At 40.4% G+C, this 16,581-nt stretch overlaps 1 pseudogene; it reads right to left on the reverse strand.

Moving 5' to 3' along the window:
* LOC133081908 (myosin regulatory light polypeptide 9-like) overlaps positions 1–16,265 on the reverse strand; it is a 40,617-nt pseudogene extending 24,352 nt beyond the window's left edge.
* Positions 16,266–16,581: the final 316 nt, after the last annotated feature.

The following is a 16,581-nucleotide window of genomic DNA, read 5'->3' on the forward strand; positions in this document are numbered from 1 at the left end:
GTTGTGATGGGCACTTGGGAGAACACTGCATTAGAGGTTAGAGTGCGTGGTCTACATTCCCCCAAACATTTTTCTCCTCAACTAAAGCAAAGGGCTTAACAGCCAGGCCTGGGGTCAATCAGAGGTGGTATTGTTCCCCCTTGAGGGAGATAATCAAAGGTATCAGAAAGAGTCCTGCCAACACCTTCACAAGACTGCTTGATTCATTATCGCCATGGCTTCTAGAACCAATGAGATGGGTAATTTGGTGCCTCGAGGCCTTATTCGCGTCTCTTTGATCTTACCTCAGAAGTCTCTGTAATCCATCAAAGTAATGCTTCAATTACGTTTATCCCAAAGCTATTCCAGGTACTAGGTCAAGAAGTCACCCTCTATTCTATTTCCCATTTAAAATCATGCATGATTCTATGATCCCAGTAAGGTCATCAGACAGGATTATACAATGTGTGCCAGTATTAATATACTGCAGAGGACACTACATTTCTAACAAAACTAATACTATGGTGTATAGAGCATAGCTTAGGAGTCAATCAGATGAAGATACTAATCCCAGCTCTGCTCCTCTCTTAGGCATGTGACTTAATTTTCTGAGTTTTTATTTCCTCATCTGTAAAATGGGAATATTAATACCTACCTCCTAGTGTTGCTGTGAGGATGAAATAGTTCATGTTTACAAAGCGCGTAATAGGGCTTAGTAAATGATAGTTGTTGTCATTTGTACTTTCAACCGAGAAATTTAAGTAAAGTTATCTACAAATATATATTCCTTATAATACAACTTTCATCCTGAATTGTTCAGTCCAGCCAAAAAGGTTCTTTCTGGAGTGTCTGTCCAGTGGTTCTTGATCAGGGGTGACTTCGCCCCCCAGGCGATATTTGGCCATGTCTGGAGACATCTTTGGTTATCACGTGCTGGGGAAGGTGATATCTAGCGGGTAAAGGCCAGGGAGGCTGCTAAACATCGTACAATGCATAGTACGCCTCCCGCCCACACACAACAAAGAATGATCCAGTGCAAGATATCAAGAGAGGCGAGGTTGAGAAACCCTGCTCTGGTTGAAGCCTGAACTAACACCTGTAGGAAGGTACAGAGCTCCTTCAACGCCTCCGCAATTGGATTACGGCAGCGCCACCAGCCCAATCTTCCAAAGTTCCCAGAGCTATCAGAATACATGGCACGTGATGTAGTATCAAAGAATATCCATAATTATCTGAGAAAGTTATTAACACCCTCCTTTTTTTTCTTCCAGCTTTGTATCTATATAAGTCCTGATTCTTTTCACATACTGTAACCAAAACAACATATGACAACCGACTCAACACAGAAGCAGATTATGTGAATCTAGCTGTCTTTTATGATACCAGACATTAAAGAGATGTTTAAAAATGCAAAACAATGTCACTTTTCTCCCTCATTTTTTTTTATTGTTGGGAAATGTAAGGTTTTAAAACAATTCATTTTACCAGTTTTGAGAAATACATATACTCTCTATGAAATTAAAATCGCAAGTGAGACACAGCCTTCATCACCTACCTGGATTACTATCACATCTAGGAATCATTTTTCCAGAAGGAAATATATTCTAAATAAGAATCTAGCTGACTTTTATCATCTGTTTTCTAGGGATAGATACAACTGGAGTAAGAATATGAGTATTCCTGGAAAATGTGTAACTGGAATTGTTTGAGATAAAAACAGAAGGGTATTCCCATAGAAAAGGTTAAAAGATTTTACAGAAAGGAATTGATAAATAGAAGGGTAATAAGAGGTGGAATTTGAAGTAGAAAATGATGAGATAAGGCTTAAAAGTGAAAAATGAATTGAAGCTGGACCTTGGTCTACTAATGAAACTGGAGACAGACTGAAAGTTAACTAATGAGAAACCATTCAAATTTTCATTAACAGGACGATGGGTGAACAAACTGTAGTGTATTCATACGATGGAATGCTATTCAGCAACAGAAAGGATGACTCTCCACAACATTGTGATGAGAGAAAAAAGCCAGACACAAAAGAATATATACAGTATGATTCCACTTATATAAAGGTAAAGAGCGGGCAGAAATAACTGATGGGGACATGATTCAGGACAGTGGGTACCTACAAGGCAGTAGGGATTGCCTGGAAGGAGGCACAAGGGGACTTTCTGGGGTTACTTGGGTAATACTAACACGGATGCTTACATTTTTCAAAGATCATAAAACTGTACACTCAAGGTCTGTGCCCTTAACGGAATTAAATTATACCTCAATTAAAAAATAAAAATTAGGTAACCAACCAATGGATCAATAATGCTTTGAAAGAATCTGTCCCTGATTTCACCTAAGATGCTGGTTTCTTTCCAACTGAAATGGTTGAAGCAAAGCTGTCACATCTTGTGGTCTGTTCTTGTGTGTTGGCATCTCTAGCCTTATGGGTACGTGCTACTCCACCAGGGTACACTAAGAGCCTCCCATGGGAATCCCCTGCTTCCCATCCTGCCCTGCTACAATTTTGGTCTAGACAGCAGCTGTGTCAATCAGATCACGCACTTCCCCCGCGTCAACCTTACACTGGCTTCCCACCACATTCAGGAAGAAACCAAGCTCCTTCCTCTCTCCCACAAAGCCCTGCATGAACTGTCCCTGCCCTCCTCATTAGCTGTTCCGCCACGTGTTACTGTGTTCCAGCCTTCTTTCAGTTCAAAAGCACCAAGTTCTTCCTTGACACTGGACACCCACGTTGGCTATTTCATCTGCCTAGAAAGCTCTCCTCTGCCACTCTTCAACTGACTAACTCTCAGACATTTTACAGATCTGCTGGAATGCTGCTTCCTCAGAGAGGCCTTCCCTGATTCTTCAATCTGTTAGTGTCTCCTGTTATTCATCCTTACAGCACATCACATTCTTTTCTTTCATGGAACCTCTCATGACTTATAGGTATATATTTATTAGTGTGTTCATTTGTTTGGTGTGTGTTCATTCCCTACTAGAATGCTGTTTCTTCAGGGTCGAGGGCTTATTCATCAAGAAATATTTGGTGAATGAATGAATGAATGTTCTCATTCTACTAACTACTTTGAAAGGGTTTCATAATGGAGTACTTTGGAGGATGCTATGAAGACTGGATTAATGAAAAAGACAAGGGAACATTAGTAGAACTACTCTGGACAGAATAGAAAGAAAAGCAGTAGTGCGATAAGGCAGGGTATCTGTTGTTTCAATGAGTGATTCTGGGGCAGATGATCCTAAAATGGGACTTATTCTTTAGTTGATGATACGAACACATAATTAGCACTGGGTGCTGGGGATACAACAGAGAACAAGACAGACAGTCCCTGCCCTCACGGAGTTCACATTCTAGTGAACAAATGACTGTCTAATACAATGCGCTCGAGCTGTAACAGTGGCTCTCCCTACTCCATCTCCACCCCTGCAATTAGAAGCCAAGCAAGGACCAAGAAGTACCACTCTCACCTGATCACGTTGCTTCTTTCTGCCTTCTCACTATTTTAGAGTAAATCCTGACCAGGTCATTGCCCTTCCTATTTTCACTGTGTTTCCCAACCATGACTGAACAACAAAACTGTTTAGAGAGCTCTTGAAAATACTGACATCCTGGGCTCTCCTCCCTCAGACATTGTTTTAATTGTTCTGGGGTGTGGTCTGGGCATGTAGACTTTTTTAAATCCCCAAGGTGATTCTAATGTGTAGCCAAGGTTGAGATACTTCATTAGAAAGAATACTGCAAGACATAACAAGGCTTGGGTATCTGTGATTTTTAACAAGCCCTCCGCCTTGCCTGAACACTTGAACCCTAACCAGAAGTTCTCCATGTGCAGTACTCTGAGTGCCTGAATCTGCTGGGGAGCTTGTTAAATGCAGACTTCTAGATTCTACACCCAGAGTCTGAGATGAAGCCCATGCGCCTGCATTGAAACAAGCATTCTCCATGGCTCTTAGGCACACGACAGTCTGAGAACCTTGGGTCTTAGAGACTGACCACTCCCACCAAGAGTGGGTGCAAAGCCCTGTTCTAGGTGGTGTTGTGGATTACAGAAAGAAAGAGTACATTAAGGACCTCACAACCTAGTAGAGGAGAGGAAAGCTGGGCGTGGATAGCTGAAAGTCAAGGTACAGTAACAGAGATGACACAGCAGAGATATTTAGGTAGAAAAATATTAAATTGCTGATATTCAAATGTTTTAAAGATGGGGAAAACTTTAATAGGTCAAAATAGGGCTGGAACAAGGAGGTCCAGACACCCTCACCAGCCCCCTTTTCTGGTCTGGTGCATTGGGTCTCAGTAGTGTCAGGTTTTAAGGGTGGAGTTTTCATTTCTCTGGGATAAATACCCGAGTGGCATTTATCATGGGTAATATGATGAGTTTTTTTTTAATTTTTAATTTTTGGCTGCGTTGGGTCTTTGCTGCTGTGCGCTGGCTTTCTCTGGTTGCAGCGAGCAGGGGCTACTCTTCGCTGCGGTGCGCGGGCTTCTCATTGCGGTGGCTTCTCTAGTTGCAGAGCATGGGCTCTAGGCGTGCAGCCTTCAGTAGTTGTGGCACACGGGCTCAGTAGTTGTGGCTTCGTTGCTCCACGGCATGTGGGATCTTCCCTGGCCAGGACTCGAACCCGTGTCCTCTGCATTGGCAGGTGGATTCTTAACCACTGCACCACCAGGGAAGCCCTATGATGAGTTTTTAAGAAATTTCCCAACTATTTTTCAGAGTGGCTATGCCACTTCACGTTCTCATCCACAATATGTAAGTGATTCAGTTTCTCTGCATCCTGGCCATTGTTTGGTATTGTTACTTTATTTTTGTTTCAATTTTAGCCATTCTGATAGGTGAGATTTCATTGTTGCTATAATTTATATTTCCCTAATGGCTAATGATATTGAGTATCTTTTTATTTGCTTATTTTCCATCTTTGTATCCTCTTCAGTGAAATGTCTGTTCATGTGTTTTGCCCATTTTCTAATTGAATTACTTGCTTTTTTACTGTTGAGTTTTGAAAGTTCTTTATATATGCTAGACACTAGTCCTTTGTCAGATGTGTGGCTTACAAGTATTTTCTTTCAGTCTGTAGCTAGTCTTTTCATCTTCTTCCCAAGGTCTTTCACACAGCAAACTTTTTTTTGCTTTTTGATGAAGTCCAATTTACTGATTTTTTCTTTTTTAAAAAAATTTATTTATTTATTTATTTATTTTTGGCTGAGTTGGGTATTTGTTGCTGCACGCGGGCTTTCTCTACCTGTGAGTGGGGGCTACTCTTCGTTGCGGTGCACGGGCTTCTCATTGCAGTGGCTTCTCTTGTTGTGGAGCACGGGCTCTAGGAGCACAGGCTTCAGTAGTTGAGGCTCACAGGCTCTAGAGCACAGGCTCAGTAGTTGTGGCGCCCGGGCTAAGTTGCTCCGTGGCATGTGGGATCTTCCCAGACCAGAGCTTGAACCCGTGTCCCCTGCATTGGTAGGCGGATTCTTAACCACTGTGCCACCAGGGAAGCCCGCATACAAATTTTAGAATAATCTTGTTTATATTTGCAAAAAATCTTGCTAAGATTTTGAATCGTGTTAAAGCTGTACATCAATTTGAGGAGAACTGAAGTATTTGCTATGCTGAGTCTTCCAATCCATGAACACAATATTCTCTATATTTATTTAGGTAGTCTTTGATTTCTTGATCAGTCTTATGTAGTTGTCAACATACAAGTCATAGTTCTTTACATGCTTTGTTAGATTTACGCTTAATTATTTCATTTTTGAGCAATTATAAATGGTACTGTATTTTTAATTTTGGTGCCTACGTATTCATTTCTAGTATACAGAAATGCAATTAATTTATATGTCTATCTTGTATCCTGGGAACTTGATGAACTTACTTATCAGTTCTAAGAGTTTTGTGGTAGATTCCTTGGGATTTTCTACATAGACAATTATATCATCTGCAAATAGACACAGTTTTACCTCTTCCTTTCTGATCTATATGACTTGTTTCCTTTTCTTGCCTTATTACATTGTAGAGAACTTCCAGTAGTATGTTGAATAGCCACAGTAAGAGCAGACATCCTTGCCTTGTTCCCCATCTTAGGGAGAAAGTATTTATTCTTTCCCCATGAAGCATGATGTTAGCTGAAGACTTTTGCAGATGTTCTTTATCAAGTTGAGGAAGTTACCCTCTATTTCTATTTTCCGATAGTTTTTTAAAAATCATAAATAGTTGTTGGATTTTGTCAAATTTTTTCTGCATCAATTGATATGATCATGTGATTTTTCTTCTTTAGCCAATTATTATAGTGGATTACACTGATTCATCTTTTAAAACTACTGACCCATCTCTGGAAAAAAAGTCATTTGGTTAAGGTATAAACTTGTTATATCTCTGGATTCTATTTGCTAGTATTTTCTTAAGTATTTTTTTCATCTAAGTTCATGAAGGCTATTGGTCTATAATTTTTGTTTTTGCTTTTGCAACCTCTTTGTCTGGTTTTGATATCAGAGTAAAACTGGCCTCATAAAATGAGTTGAAAAAGTGTTCCCCTCTTCTATTTTCTGGAAGAAGTGGTGGATTATTGGCGTTAATTGTTCATTAAATGTTTGGTAAAATTCTTGAGTGAGACTATCTGGGCCAGGAGATGTCTTTTAAGGGAGACTTAAAATTACAGAATCAATTTCCTTCATTGTTATAGTGCTATTCAAATTATCTGTTTCATATTGGGTGAGTTTTGGCAGTTTGTGCTTTTCAAGCAATTGGTCCATTTTATCTAAGTTCTCAAATTTACGTGTGTAGAGTTGTTTGTAGTATTCTGTTATTATCCTTTTAATGGCCACAGAGTCTGTAGTGATATTCCCTGTTTCATTCCTGATATTAGTCATTTGTGTCATCTCTCTTCTTTTTCATTCTTGCTAGAGGTTTTTAAATTTTATATACTCTTTAAAAGAACCAGCTTCTCTTTTCACTGATTTTCTGTAATGTTTTTTCTATTTTCAATGTCACTGATTTGTGCTCTTTATTATTTCCATCCTTCTTGCTTTGGGTTTATTTTGGTCTTCTTCTTCTGGGTTCTTAAAATGGGAGCTTGGATTACTAATTTGATACTTTTCTTTTTTTCTAACATAAGCATTTAGTGCCATAAATTTAGTGCCCCTTTAACACTGCTTTAGCATGGTCTCAAAGATTATATGTTGTATTATCATTTTAATTCGGTTCAATGTATTTTTTAATTTCCCTTGAAACTTCTTTGATCTATGAATTTATTTAGAAGTGTGTTCTATAGTTTCCCAGTGTTTAAAAACTTTCCTGTTATCTTTCACTTATTAATTTCTAGTTTGATCCCACTGTGATCAGAAATCAAACTCTGTTTGCCTTCAGTTCTTTTACATTTGTTGACGTTTGCCTTAGGGCCCAGAGTATGGTCTATCTTGTTATTATGTTCTATGGGTGCTTGAAAAGTAGATGCATTCTGCTGTTGTTGGATGGAGCAGGCTCTAAATGTTGATTAGACCCTTTTGGTTGATAGTGTTGAGTTCTTCTGTATCTTTGCAGATTTTCTGCCTGGTGGTTCTATCAATTGTTGAGAGAGGAGTGTTGAAATTTCAGCCATAACTGTGAATCTCTCTATTCTTTCCTTTCAGTTCTATTCTTTTTCTGCTTCACAAATTTCTCAGCTCTGCCATTTGGTGCATACACATTTGGGATTGGCTCTTTTATCACGTAATGATCCTCTATTCCTGCTACTTTTCTCTGTTTCATTGTTCCTGCCTTCCTGTGGTTTTTAAAACATTTATTAGAATTCTATTTTGAGTTATCGATAGTGTTTTTAGTGTATCTCTTTGTACAGCTTTTCTAGTGGCTGCTCTAGGTATTTTATTATGCATACATAGTTTATCACAGTCTACTGGTATCATCATTTTACCAGTTCAGGTGAGTGTAGAAACTTCATCTCCCTTTATGTCCCTTTCATTTCCCCCAACTATAATATAATTGTCTCAAATAATTGACAACCAGGTCAAGGTAGTGTTGTAGTTTTTGCTTCAAACATCCGACATAATTTAGAAAACTCCAAAGGAGACAAAAGTCTATTGTATTTACCATATTTTTTGTTCATTCTGTTTTTCTCCCTTCCTGATAATCTGAGACTCCTTTTATTATTTCCTGTCTGTTTATAAAAGTTTCTGTAAACATTCTTTCCCACTGGCATCATATTCTCTTAGTTTATCTTCATCTGAGACTGTCTTGATTTCACCTTCATTCCTGGAAGATATTTTTGCTGAAAACAGAATTTTGGACTGCCAGTTCTTTTCTTTCAGCACTTGAAAATGTTGTCACTTCCTTCTGCCCTCCATGGTTTCTGATGAGAAATCTGCTGTTATTTGAATTAGTTTTCCCCTGTTGGTAAGGTGTCATTTCTCTCTGTTTGATTTCAAAATTTTCCTTTTGTATTTAGTTTTTATTGTGATTTATCTTGGCCTGAATTTCTTTGGATTTATCCTGTTTGGGGTTTGTGCAGCTTCTCGGAGTTGTAGGTTTGTTTCTTTTGCCAAAATTTTTTGGCATTATTTTTTAAAATATTTTTTCAGCTCCTCCCTCTTCTCTGTTGGGACTCTGTTGACATAAATGTTAGATCTTTTGTTATAGTCCATATGTCTCCGTTATAAGAGTTTTTATAAAAGGAAATTTTTATTGCTCTATTTTCAACTTCAGTGCTTCTTTCCTCTATCCTGTCCATTCTGCTGATTGGCCATCAATTGCATTTTTTATTTTTGTATTTTTCAATTCTAAAATTTCAATTCGTTTTTTTTTTAACTTCTTTCATTTCTTTTCTGGGATTTTCTTATTTTTATTTCAAATGTGTCCATAATTGCTCCTTGAAGCATTTTTATGATGACTCCTTTAAAAGCTTTGTTGGCTAATTCTAACATCTCTGTCATCTTGGTGTTGGCATCCACTGATTGCCTTTTTCCATTATGGGAGAGCTTCCTGATTCTTTGTATGACAAGTGATTTTGTTTTATGGACATTTTTTTATTATGCTGTGAGACTCTGGCTCTTATTACGCCTTCCATTTTAGCTAGTTTCTTCTGACACTGCTCTGGCAGGGGAAGGGCAGACACGGCCTCTTTACCGACAGGTGAAGGTAGAAGTCCAGGTTCTCCACTTGGCCTGCATTGACACCTAGGGTGGCTCCTCATTACTGTTACACAGGGATGCTAGCTCTGCCTCTCAGACTCTTCACTAGGCTTCCTCTGACTTCACCCTAAAGGGGGGTCGGGAGCCTTGTTACAGGCTGTGGAGGGTGGAAGTCTAGGTTCCACACTAGGTCTTCACTAGCATGAGTGGGTTGGGGCCACAGTCTTTTCTGTGGGGTTTGGCTGGAGTAGAGCGTTCATTGTCTAAAAGGTTTCTGTCTTGCTAGGCTGCCCCTCTCCTTGTCCTTTGGCTGGAGAGAGCAGGCTTTCCTTGGGGATTTTCTGTCTTTGCCTTTTCTGCCTGTGTACCCAGTCTGGGATCTAGGAGGCAAAAAGAAAACCAAGACAATTCACCATTGTTTAGAGCCTTGCATCCTCCAGGTTCCTACTCCTTCTGCCTTTTTCTCTCCACCTTTCAGTGTCTTCTTGGGTTTGTTTTTATAAAAAATGTCCAGAGTTTTAAACTGTACTTCATGGGAGGAAGAGGGGAAAGCACATCTACTCCATCTTTCTGGAAGTGTGTTTTGAAATTCAGAATTTGGGGGATTTTAAGATGGTAATTGGATGCACAGTGGTTCTCACACTTGAGTGTGCATCAGAATTGCCTGGAGGGCTTATTAAAGCACAGTTTTCTGCCTGCATCTCTCAGAGTGTTCTGATAGGGGAGGTGTGGGGTGGGGCTTGGAAATTTGCATTTCTAACAAGTCCTAGCCAATACTGCTGGTTCAGGGACCACATTTTAAGACCACTCCCTTAGGGATATCTAGCCTGATTATTCTCCATTCTGGATGCCCATTAGAATCACCTGGTAAACTTAATTTTCAAAAAAAGAATGTCCAGTCATCACCTACCCCCCACCCCTCAGATACTTTTATTCCATTGGTCTGAGGTGAGAACTGGGAATCTGGTAGTTTTAAAAGCTTCCCAGACGTGAATGTTCACAGCAGCATTATTCATAATAGCCCCAAAGTGGAAATAACCCACATATGCATCAACTGGTAATTAAAATGTGTTATATCCATACAGTGGAATAATATTCAGCCATGAAAAAGGAATGAAGTACTGATAGATGCTACAACATGGATGAATCTTGAAAATATTATGTAAAGTGAAAAAAGTCAGATACAAAGGGCCACATATTATATGATTCCATTTATAGGAAAGATCCAGAATGGGCAAATCCATAGAGCCAGAACTTAGTGGATGTCAGGGCTGGTGGGATTGGGAGAAAATGGGGAGTGACTGCTAATGGCCATGGGGTTTCCTTTTGGGGATGATGAAATGTTTTGGAATTAGTGAGTGGTGGTGGTTGCACAATCTTGTGAATATGCTAACTGCCACTGAATTGTACTTTTTAAAAGGATTAATTTTATGGTATGTGAATTATATCTCAATTAAAAAACATTCTTCCTGGGTAACACCTAACACATTCCAACAATTGGCAGCATTATACTTCACATGAAGTTGCAAATGCTGACAGGAGTTACAGAGATTTTAAGTGTCCAGGTAAAGGGTTTGTATTTATTTCTGTAGATCACAAATTTAGTTTTCTGAATATGTCTGATTAGAAGAATTATCTGAGAGCTTGTTAAAACTACAGAATCCCAGACCCCTTCAATGAAGATTTAGATTCTGGGTCATAATTAGATTCAGGTCTGGGGTGGTGCCTGAAAATCTATCAACAATACCTGGAATGATTTTGATGTTCAAACAAGTTTGGGAAATACAGTCTTAAGTGATGGGGAGCCATTAAAGGTTTTTTCTCTTTTAATTGAAAATTATGTTATTTTCTGAAATGTCTCCTTGTTTCAGCAGCTTATTTGAAGAGTGTTAATTTAATCAGAATTTTGATTTAGCACAGATGTTTGCCAAAGAGCAAGGAAGTGTTCTTATATTTGAGCTACATTAAACAATGGGAAATGGTCTGTGTATTTGTAAAGTCCATTTGATGTTAAGTCTAATTATGTCTCTGTAGTCAGTTCCCACAGTTAACAGATGTGAATTGATGTCAACCGTAGTTTTCTAACTGCTTTCCCATTGTTTCCTCCATCGTGTTCCTTTTTTCTTTTATCCATGTGTAGCACGTTTCTAACACTCACATCATTCATGCAGTGTTTTTCTAAATGAAAAAATATCTCTCTTTTCTGACAATAATAGGACAAAATTTTTAACTATAAAGAAAAAAATTAAAGTTCTCCATAGACTTGCCTACTTCACAGAAAGAACTTCTATTAAAGCTGTGGTATATGTACTTCCAGACATTTTATGCATATATATAAAGGTGGAATCATACTATGCCTTCTGTCTTTTTCACTTAATTTGGTAAACAACTTTTTAAAAATTAATTTATTTTTGGCTGCGTTGGGTCTTTGTTCCTGCTGGCGGGCTTTTCTCTAGTTGCAGCAGGCAGCAGCTACTCTTTGTTGCAGTGCGCGGGCTTCTCATTGCGGTGGCTTCTCTTGTTGCGGAGCATGGGCTCTAGGCACGCGGGCTTCAGTAGTTGTGGCACGTGGGCTCAGTAGTTGTGGCGCACGGGCTTAGTTGCTCTGCTGCACGTGGGATCTTCCCGGACCAGGGCTCGAACCTATGTCCCCCGCATTGGCAGGCGGATTCTTAACCACTGTGCCACCAGGGAAGTCCTGGTAAACACCTTTTTTTTTTTTTTTTTTTTTTAATTTTTAAAATTTATTTATGGCTGTGTTGGGCCTTCGTTTCTGTGCGAGGGCTTTCTCTATTTGCGGCAAGCGGGGGCCACTCTTCATCGCGGTGCACGGGCCTCTCACTATCGCGGCCTCTCCTGTCGCGGAGCACAGGCTCCAGACGCGCAGGCTCAGCCATCGTGGCTCACGGGCCCAGTCGCTCTGCGGCACGTGGGATCTTCCCAGACCAGGGCTCGAACCCGTGTCCCCTGCACTGGCAGGCAGACTCTCAACCACTGCGCCACCAGGGAAGCCCTGGTAAACACCTTTTTAAGGATCTATCTACCTTATCAATCTTAATAGCTGTCCAGTATGTATGTGTACACCATAATTTGCTTAATCAGTACCATTTTGAGAGACTGAAGTTATAATCCATTTTGTTGCTAATGTGATTATTTTTTAGCCTTTGGAATGAAGATCTAAACATTTGAAAAATAAAACCATGAATGTACTAGGAGAAAATATAGAACATTTTTTATAATCATGGATTAGGGAGAGCTTCTTAAAACACAACAACAGGGGCTTCCCTGGTGGCGCAGTGGTTGGGAATCTGCCTGCCAATGCAGGGGACACGGGTTCGAGCCCTGGTCTGGGAAGATCCCACATGCCGCGGAGCAGCTAGGCCCGTGAGCCACAATTACTGAGCCTGCGCATCTGGAGCCTGTGCTCCGCAACAAGAGAGGCCGCGATAGTGAGAGGCCCGCGCACCGCGATGAAGAGTGGCCCCCACTTGCCGCAAATAGAGAAAGCCCTCGCACAGAAACGAAGACCCAACACAGCCATAAATAAATAAAATTTTAAAAAAAACACAACAAACCCAGAAGCCATAAAGAATATGTCAATCAAACTTGACAGCAGAAAAGTTAAAACTTTTAACAGACAACATGAACAAAGTTAAAACACATATCAACAGGTCGGATTAAATAGTTACAACAGAATTAAGAGTCATACTGTATAAAAAGCACATAGAAAGTATTAAGAAATATTGAAAATTCAATAGGAAAATGGATAAAGGATATGAGTCAATTCATAGAAGGGGAAATATAAGTGGCTCATAAAATTCTGAAAAAACTATTCAACTGCGCCAATTAAATAAATACAAATTAAAACAACAGTGCAGAAGTACGTTTTATTATTAGCTTTGCAAAAATTAAAAATGATTAATAGTAGCCTGTTTTGGCTGGAGTGTGGGAAAATGGGCACCGGCACAGTGTTATGAGGGTGAAAATCGACACAACCACATGAGAAGGACAGTTTAGTGCTCCCTGTCAATCCGTAATTGTCCACACCTTATGATCCAGCGGCTGCATTTTCTAGGACTCCAATCTACGGAAATGGCACAAGTCCATAAAGATATTTGCACAATACTCATTGCAGCACTGTTTGATAGCAAAATGTAGAAACAACCAAATGTTTTTCAATAGGGAAATGGTTAAATAAATTATGGTGCAATACTGTGCAACTTTTAAAATGAAGTAGAGCTGCGTTGTGCTGTCATGAAAAGATAACCAGGAAGTAATGTTGGGTAAAAAACAAAATTGTAGAACAAGATGTGTGCTGTGATCCTATTTTTATAAACAATGTTTTTTAAATGTATCTATCATGTATGTGTATATAACACGTAGCATGCTCTTTCTCTCTCTCTCTCACATGCGCGCGCGCACACACACACACACACACATGCCTAGAATACACACAAACACTCACATTTACCTAGAAAAATGTCTGGAATGTAACATAGCAAATGTTAACAGTAATTACCTCTGGTGAGTGAAACAGTCACTTTTTTGCACACGTCTGTATGGTAACAAACCTGAATTTGTTACAATGAACAAGCAAAGCATTATTTCTGTAAACATATGTATAGAGAGAATATATATATATTTAGAATATATATATGCATACATATATTCCAGATGAAATTATAGAATTCATCTAGAAGGTATGTTTTTGTGAAAGTTGACAGTTTTAGAGCAGGGGTATGAAAATGATGAGAGCTGGGTTTTAGTTTAATCTGGAGAGAGACAGTACTGAGGAAAAGGATAGATGGCAGAGACACTGTAGAAAGGAAATCTATAGGACCTGACAACTAATTATATGTAAGTGGACAGACGAGGGTGAGTTAAAAATAGCTCTGTCACTGAAAGAACTTGGAGATACCATTAACCTGGGTAGGGAAGCTAGAGGAGCTGATTTTGAAGGGAAAATTGTAACTTCAGAGTCTAGACAGATGTATTAGTTACCTATTTCTCCAAAACTTAGTGGCTTAAAATAACAATAATCATGCATTATCTCTGTGGTTGCTGTGGGTTGGGATCTCAGGCTAGACACAGTAGGGAAAACTCGTTTCTGCCCCATGATGTCTGCTGGGAGCTGGAATCATCTGATGGCTCTTTCACTCACATGTCTGACGATTGATGCTGGTGTCAGCCGGGGGCGTAGCTGGGACTGTCTGCCAGAATACCAACATGTGGCCTCTTCATGTGGCCTGGCTTCCTCACAACATGGTGGCTGAGTTCCAAGAATAATCATCCTGACAGAGAGAGAGAATCGATCCAGGTGAAAGCCATTGCCTTTTATGACCTTGCCTTGGACATCTCCCAGTATTTCTTAATATATATATATTTATTTATTTATTTGGATGTGACAGGTCTTAACTGCGGCACATGGGTTCTTCATTGCCGCATGCGGGATCTTCATTGTGGCATAGGGAATCTTTAGTTGCAGCATGCAGGATCTTTAGTTGTGGCATGCGAATTCTTAGTTGGGGCATGTGGGATCCAGTTCCCTGACCAGAGATTGAACCCAGGCCTCCTGCATTGGGAGTGTGGAGTCTTAGCCACTGAACCACCAGGGAAGTCCCTGGCCATCTCCTAGCATTGCTTCCACTGCATGCCATTGGCCAGTGCAATCACAGCCCCCATCCCCAGATTCAAAGGCAGGAAGCATAGACCCCATCTCACAGTGGGAAGAATATTAGTAACATTATAAAAGCATGCAGGTGAGATAAATACATAGATGTGGCCATCTTTGGACAATACAGTCTCTCACACTCTATCATATCTTAAGGTGAATTAGACTATTAATGGCTCTAAGTAATGGATTATCACTTTCAGAGCTATTTGTATTTAACTAAGGACCCCAGTAGTCCCCCATGGCTCAACCTAAGTGAATAAGTCATTGAAGGTGAGGAGGCTACATCATTAAAAGTGGGAAGCATGATTCGAGGAAGAGTATTTTATCTTATTTTTTTTGAAAGACTTATTCTTTTTTTGTTTGTTTTTGTTTTTTAATATTTATTTATTTATCTATTTGACTGCACCAGGTCTTAGTTGCGGCCCACGAGATATTTAGTTCCGGCATGCAGGCTCTTAGTTGTGGCATGTGGGATCTAGTTCCCTGACCAGGGATTGAAGCTGGGCCTCCTGCATTGGGAGCGCAGAGTTTTAACCACTGGACCACCAGGGGAATCCCCGAGGAAGAGTATTTTAGCCTTTAATATAAAAGGCTCAATATAGAAAGACTTAATATAAAATTAAAAAGTCTCAAAGTCTTTAATATGGCACACAAGTTTGTCTAGGATCTGGTTCTTGCCTAATTCTTAGATTTAATCTTCCAATTATTCCTTAACTCACACCTTAAATACAAAGTTTGTCAAAATACCAGGTATGCCAAATTTCGAGAAGTTCATCAAACACACTATCTTAGGTCAGGTTCTCTGGAAGCAGAGCCTGGGACAAGGATCCGGGTCCTTGTAACTTACTGAAGGAGAGCTCTCAGGAAGAAGGACAAGAGAGAGAGAAGCAGGGTAGTGCAGGGAATGGAGCTAAGCAAGAATGTGGCCTCATTTGGAGTCTAGCTTTGGCCAGATCCCTAAAGCTGTAAAGCACGAATGACACCGCAAGGTGATCCCATTCTGAGGCAAGGGGGCTGTGTCGCTGGCTGCAGGTTGGGGGAGGGGAGGCGGGCAGGCTGCCCACATGGCATGGAGCCTAACCTCTGGGCCCAGGCAGCTCTCCCTCCTGAGGGGAATTTTCCAGAGCGGGGGGAGCAGCGGTGAGCCTCCAGCAGCTCGTGTTCACAAAAGGGGACGTGGGCTGGGCACCAGCAGGGGCCACCACGCACAGTCACCTGCTTCAAGGCCTCAGAGCCTGGCTCATACTAGTCCTTTATCCTGGGATACAACTGCCTCTCCTTTTCTTCACTGATATCACCTCCTCCAGGACGCTTTCCCTGATAACTAGCCGGCTACAGCCTACCCTTCTGGGCTTGAATAAAACCCTGTTACAGCTATCTCTCTAGCTCAGCACTTACCACGTTGTATTGAAAGTATCTGCGTACATAACCAGCCTCCCTCGGTGGAGGAGAAGCTCTGATGCACAGGAAGTACGTCCTGCTCATCGTTTAGCCCCAGGCACTTAGCAGAGTGCCAAGCAGAGCGGGCTGAAGTACATATCCGGGTAACTGAACACCAGGTAAGTGACTTCCTAGGTGACGGTGCAAGGCCCTCCAGCTCTGCTATCAAGAGCTCTTCCATCCCCACATAGTGGGGGGGGGGGCGGGGAATGGAAAACCTGTCAATATATTTGGGACAAATTAAGTGATTTATGACAAATAAACTAGCTGTAGAGGTTCTTGCTACACCTAAGTACAAATACAGTTCTACCATTGTTACATTTTAAAAGGTATGTGCTAACATGGTTTAAATGCTGTCAAT

Source organism: Eubalaena glacialis, chromosome X, assembly GCF_028564815.1.
Source record: "Eubalaena glacialis isolate mEubGla1 chromosome X, mEubGla1.1.hap2.+ XY, whole genome shotgun sequence".
NCBI lineage: Eukaryota > Metazoa > Chordata > Mammalia > Artiodactyla > Balaenidae > Eubalaena > Eubalaena glacialis.